The following is a 6,725-nucleotide window of genomic DNA, read 5'->3' as shown; positions in this document are numbered from 1 at the left end:
AGTTAGTTCTTTGCTGTATCACAACATATCTCTGCTAAAGACTACCCAGGTGGGATAGCACACATTTGTAATCCCAGAATTTTGGGAGACTCAAGAAGAGGATCACAAACTCAAAACAAGTATAGATAATCTAGAGATGTCATGAGATCCTGCCTCAAAATTAAATAAATAACAGCTGGAGATGTATTTCAGTGAAACAGCTCTGGGTTCAGTCCTCTCTATTAAAAAAAAAAAAAAAGGTATAGAAGAGAAAGGGGGAAAAAAAGAAACATTGGCTAAGGACTTTGAAACTTGATTCTTTTGGTTTTACCAGTTTTTCTCATAAATATTATACCATATATCTTCAAAGATAAAGTATCTATTTATAATATAAGGAAATGAAATGATACTTTATCGTAAAACATTTAAAATTCCAGTAACACTTCACATTTGAAGTTATCTCATAACAACAATTATAAAACTTGAAAGAACATATTTCTGTAATATTTTTAACATAGATAACAATAAAACTCATACAGGGAGTTGGGTGAGATGGCCCACACCTTTAATTTCAGCTGCTTGGGAGGCTGAAGCAGGAGGATTGCATGTTAAATCTTGGCCTGGGCAGCTTAATGTGGCACCGCCTCCAAAATGAAAGGATCTAGGGACATACCTCCCTGGTGGAGTGCTTGCCTAACTTGTAGATTGCAACTCCATCACTGCCCCAAAAAATTAAACTGAATTAAATTTTAAAATAAAAAATATACACAGTGACTTTTTTCAGTCTCTTTTGATTTCTTTTAACCTATAAGTTTGCCATTTATTTTCCTTTTCAATTTATAGTTTTAAGGAACAAGATCATTTTTATCCTGGAGCTCCTCAAAGTCTAGATTCTTTTCTTGTATGGGGCAGCAGCCACTACTGGTTGTCTGTGGTTCCTCTGAGGGGGCCATGCTCTGCTAGACACAAGATACTTATTTGTCTCTTTTTCAAGATGGCTTATTTGCTTATTTGCTTTTGTTTCTTTTTTATTTGAAAGCTCATTTTGTAAAAGAGAAGTTTGAAAAATATATTGATCATACAGATTGCATAGTTATAATGTCCTCTGAGCTCTTGATAGTCTTGAAAGTTTGAGGCTCCTTAATGTCTTTCTAATGTGACTGCTAGTTGCTAAACTCAAAACTTATGCACATTTTATTTCCTATTTGTAGTTTTATACAGCTGCCTCTCCTTGAATTCTAAATTTGGGAAAGCAAAAGCCCTGAGTTCTGCTTGTTTTTCTTCACACAATCATCCAATAAGTCACTAACCATTATAAGCCTTAAATTCACCCTGATTTGGGGTATGTTTTGTAAGTCATTTCACTCTCAATTTTCTTACTCTTTCTTTCCTTCTCTCTCCCTCTCTCTCTAGTACATTATAATTGACACACAAAATTATGGTATTTATTTGATCAGATCAGCCAGCATGGTGACAGCAGGGGATACAAGTTCTGTGACGGCTTCGCTAAGCACAATACAGGGAGTCCTAGCTCACTTGACACTCGGACAAAATCGGTAGGAATATGATAATTCTAGCAAAGAGGAAAGTGATGAAAGGTACCTAGAAAATTGATCCATTTTTTGTTTTCCAAAAGCATTACTAATTCTAAAAGTAAAAACAAATAAGGCATGTATTCAAAACATATTACGTATCACCCATGAAAAAATTCCCTATTTTAAATTATAAACACAAGAAACCAAGTTAGCCATTGTCAAGGATTCCATATGGAGACTATAGGAAGGATACATGTGCCTTGGTATGAGTATAGGACTATTATGCATGGATTTAGGGAAGTAGCTGAAAAGATGAAGGATATAGAGAAGTTAAAAAATCATAACTGACTAATTAAGAAGTGCTAATTTAATCCTGTTACTTAATACATGGAAATAAACAACTAAAAAATCTACAGGTGCATTGGGATTTGTGAAGAATTGGACATGGGAACTAGGAAGGGTACAGCTTGAACTGCTGTTCTAAGCTTACTTTCTATATACACAGAAGGTGCTTTTATTTTTTAAAAATTACAAATAGTTAAAGGAAATAGAGGGAAATGTTAATGCTTCCTAATGAGACTTCACTATTTGTCTCAACCTACCTTGGGTCCCATCCTGGTGTGTACTTCCATGAAGATCAGACTGGATGGCACCTTCCATACTGCCCTGGCTTTCAAAAGCATCTCAAAAGTACTTTTGAATTGGACAAAGATGTCCAACTCATGAATCAATCCAGCCTTCTTTTTATGAAAAAATTAAAAGAACACAAACATAATATTTAAAATATTGTGAATAGCAAGCAAGTTCATTTTGAAGCCACAATAAACTCTCTTCAGGTTTATTCCAGAACAGGAGCTTCTTTCAGATCTCCTTGAACAGGCAACATCAGCCTAATCAAAGACAGTAGTAAGGGAGAAACAAGAGAGCCAGAAGAGAAACTTAAATAATTTTAAAACCAAGATATGTTCTTGCACAATTCGTTTTTTTTGTCTCAAAGGCTGGAATTTGCATAGCATCTCCACTTTGGTTTCTCCAGTCTTGTGGCAATAACAACTTTAGAAAGAGTCCTATACACAAAAGAAATACATACTGGTGCTGTTGAAATTTTTTTTTTAAATTGACATTCCTTAATGATGTCTCCTATCAATTACAACTCAAGTGTTGATTACAAGAAAGAACAATTTCCCATTCAAGCTGCTCAAATCCGGTTTAGTTTAACATATTCATTAATCTAGGTTAACTCTCCAAAGGTCTTTAACCTAGCATGCGGGCACCCCCTCTGCCACCCCTGCCCCACACACTGAAAGGGACATACAAGATCCTGGACAATGCACAATGGGACAAGTGGAAGGAAAGAAACAAATGGCTGTTGTGATGAGAAAGCTGAGAGAGTCTTGATCCAGGCCAGGGGTCTAGAAAAAAGGCAGCCAACAGAAGAAGGCAACAAGAGAGCATTGTTTCTCAGAAAATCAGAGTTTGTTGATGAGGAAGAATCAAAAGCACCATAGAAATTGCCCTAATTTCCCATAACACAAATGTTATAAAACCAAGAATAGCTGGATAACATGGCAGCTGATAGAGCAAACAAGTCTGGATTGATGAAGTCTAACTGTGGTCCACCACTCATCCAATTCAACACACAGTCTCAAATCATCCTTATGCTTTGATTTGCTGATATTCACATTCACCACAGTCCTGGTGGAGATTTGCTACTTGGCTGTCTCCTCTGATTGACAATCACCTACCCTTTGTTGGAAAGCAATGGTGGAAGAGGACAATTTGAGCAATTCTAGCCAAAGGAGTAAAGGAAAGCACCCACAAAGCATCTCCTTTTCCAACATAATTGTGGTACCACATTTCTTAACCCACAGTTATCTGGGATGAAAGGCTGGTGCTGTACATTAGGGGAATGGAAATTTTCATCTATGGGAAGGGTGGCAAAGTAGCTGGGGAAGAACAGAAAAGGTGAGAGGAGAGCTGGGAAGAGCCCATACTTTCCCAGTGCATACTTGACCTACATAAATTTTTGTTTGAGGGACTTAATGAGAACACATTACTACCTGTTCTGAAAGTTCCACAAAAGAGCATCTATTTTTGTCCAACAGAGAAAAAATTCTGATCTAAAGATTAAACATAGATACATATGTGCCATGGTAAAATTGTTTACACTTCCAAAAGGATATTTGACAAATCAGTGAAAGTGTTTTCTATGTATGAACTTTTAATTATTTTCTTATTTAATTGATTATTATCAACACACACTAATTGTACTGCAAGTATTAAAGGGGTTCAGTATGTTATTATCATACATAACTCCAGCATACACTGATCAAATCCAATTACAATTTCTCCAACTTCCACTTATCAGGCACTGATATCCTAGTGTCTTATCACCCTTCTATTTTTAGAGCTCTTCATTACCTTATAAAGAATTTCATTATCATATATATATAGCTCCTTTCTTATAGAAAGTGGGTATAAGAACAATTCATCTCACCCAACTCTATTTTATGAATAATTTGTATATAATAAGTGCCAAGTGAATCTCCAATATAGAAATGAATCTCTAGAAAAGTGCAACGGAAATTCTTTTTGCCAACTCTGTAATTGTTTTATACTAATTCCAGCAGAAACTGTGATTTGCTTTGAGAATTTAATGGCTTAGATAATAAATAGCTTTTTCCATATTTAGCCAAAAATACATACTTCACATTGGTTCAAGTTGATCATCCAGACATGAAAATTGCAATCCTCGTGCTGCATGACTGTGGGAGAATCTGCCAGATCTTCCATCAGGCAGGATGGGGACCTGCCAACAGCCCCACAGGCTGTGGTATGTAGACTTCCCATGAGTAGGTTTGTATGTAATGCAAACTCAGCCCAAACTGTACAGTTAAAAATCTCTTTTCCTTTACCAGAAAACAAAATAAAAACAAAGTTAAACAAGCTGACTACCTTGACACATTGGAAATCATCTCATTGTCAGTTTACCTTTCTCAGCTCATATTGTTCCCTTGCATTAGTACTTCCAATGAATTCAACTAATAATTATTTTTGTGTTTACTACAGCTAGGTATAGGAGAGCTAGGTATAGCTAGGTATATGGGGAGAGTACAGTAAACAAAACATAGAAAATCCCCACCCAACAAAAGCCTCTAGTGAAGAGATGGGTAGAAAATATCAACGCAACATGTGAAAATGAAGGAGATAAGAAGAACACATCAGTAATGCCAGGTACAGGTGAGACTGAGGAAGGAGTATCACAAATTCAAGGACAGAATAGGCACCCTGTCTAGACACCATGTTTTCAGAAGGACTGGAGGGGTAGGTAAGTTGGAGCACTTACCCCATATGTCCATAGCTCTGGGTTCTATCATCTAGGGTGATGTAGGTGGATGTAAATGATAAAAATGAATAAACTAAGAAGGAAGAGAATGTGATTAATCAAAAAATCAGTGTTTTGGACAGATTTCTCTGGTAAATCAAAAGCTGGCCTTGAGTAAGGCTAAAGGAAGTGAAGGAGTATGTCATTTGGATAAAGGGAGGAAAAAAACCTCAGGTAAGGCTGGTGAGTGGGATCCCAGGATGATATCAGTGGGAGTGCAGATAATAGGTAGGTAATGACAAAGGAGGAGGATGAAAATGAAGATGAATCTACTGGTGTTAATATCTGAATTGCTGTAAGAGATGGGATCTGCTTGGAGCTGGGTCACCAGAAGGGAGCCTTTCAGGGTTTATCTCTCTCTACCTCTCTTCCCTTGTGTTCTCTTTTCTTCCTGCCATGAGGTGAACAGCTTGCCCCACCACTCCTTCTTGCTATGATGTTCCTGCCTTTGAGCAAGTCAGCCATGGACTGAACCCTCTGAAGCTTTGGGCTAAAATAAACTTCACCTCCTTTATTCTTTGCATGTCATGTATTTTTTTCCCAGAAATAAGAAAACTCACCAGTACAACAAGGCACCTCAAAGCCTGACCTAAGTGAAATGAGAAGTCACTGGGGGACTTTCAGTAAGGCAGTGGCCTATTTTGCTCCTTCTTGATGGGACTGTGGCAATTTGCAGGTCATTATATACAACCAGGTGAGAGTGAAGGACCACTGTGCAAGTTGAAGAAGTGATGAAAAATGGTCAGACTTTTAAAATAAGTAGTTTAAAGGAAAAGCCCCAGAAAACTGCTGAGGGATCAGACTGAGATGTGAGAAGAAACAAGACATGTGCAAACAGTGGGGTCTGAGCAAATGGAGGTCTCTGTTGCCTCTTACAATGACAGGAAAGGTGGGGGAAACTCAGGAGGATACTTCCTAGGTATACGGATAGAGACCTTGAGATGGCACATGATTATACACGTCTTACAGTCAAGCTAGAAATCTGGTCAAAGTGTACATGTGGGAATTCCCAGTTTAGGTGCTAGATTAAAAGCCATGAGATAAGGAGGTCACCCACATGCGTCTGGAGCCAGATGCATCATGTCCTAGAGAGCGTGGGGGCTCTGGTGGCACAGGCAGTCAGGAATTTCAATCTGGAGAACCTAGCAGAGCAGGGGATCAGCTAAGTGAAGCCGTCCGGGGCTCCAGAGCACCCTTCCACCCAGAGCACCCTGCGGGAGCAGATGAGTGACCATCCAGAAGTTAAGGGAGAAATTCCTAAGAAAAATGAAAAGCTTCTGTCATTGCTGAAAGATGTATATGTTGATTCCAAAGATCCTATATCATTCCTGGTGATAAAAGTTGCTGAAACACTGCAAGAGCCGAAGGAATCCAGATTGCCAAAGGGCCACTTTAGCGTGGATATTAAGAACATTCCCAAGGGCAGAGTTTCCATTGTAAAGACCTTGACGCTTCTCAGTAATCATAAACTTAATCCAAAACCATGGACTGCTGAGAAAATAGCACAGGAATACCATTTGAAACTGGGAGATGTGAATTCCCTTCTCAAGTATTTTGTTACTTTTGAAGTCAAGGACTTTATTCCTGAAATCGAAAAAGCAATAGAATCAAAATGAAGAAAATTATGACATTACTTATGTGTGTATCTTGTCCCCTTGTCCTGTTTATATCATTTTTAGCATACTAAATTGTGGAAATTACTGAGTGTATAATGCCTTACTTTGATAGAACTGTATTTATTAAGCTCTGACTTTTCAGATTGCTAATAGAAAGTATTTTATTTTTAAAAAAATCTTTCATTTGGTTTAGGCATAGTTCCTATGTAC

At 37.8% G+C, this 6,725-nt stretch overlaps 2 pseudogenes; one reads left to right on the top strand and one right to left on the bottom strand.

Annotated features, from left to right (window-relative positions):
• The window catches only part of LOC101583694, a 78,711-nt pseudogene extending 76,537 nt beyond the window's left edge, over positions 1-2,174 (bottom strand).
• Positions 2,175-5,972: 3,798 nt separating this feature from the next.
• LOC101583300 lies at positions 5,973-6,515 on the top strand (annotated as a pseudogene).
• Positions 6,516-6,725: the final 210 nt, after the last annotated feature.

This window comes from Octodon degus, unplaced genomic scaffold (genome assembly GCF_000260255.1).
Source record: "Octodon degus isolate 3935 unplaced genomic scaffold, OctDeg1.0 scaffold00111, whole genome shotgun sequence".
NCBI lineage: Eukaryota > Metazoa > Chordata > Mammalia > Rodentia > Octodontidae > Octodon > Octodon degus.
Note: the sequence above shows the minus strand (reverse complement) of the source record. Positions and strands in the feature narration are given on the sequence as shown.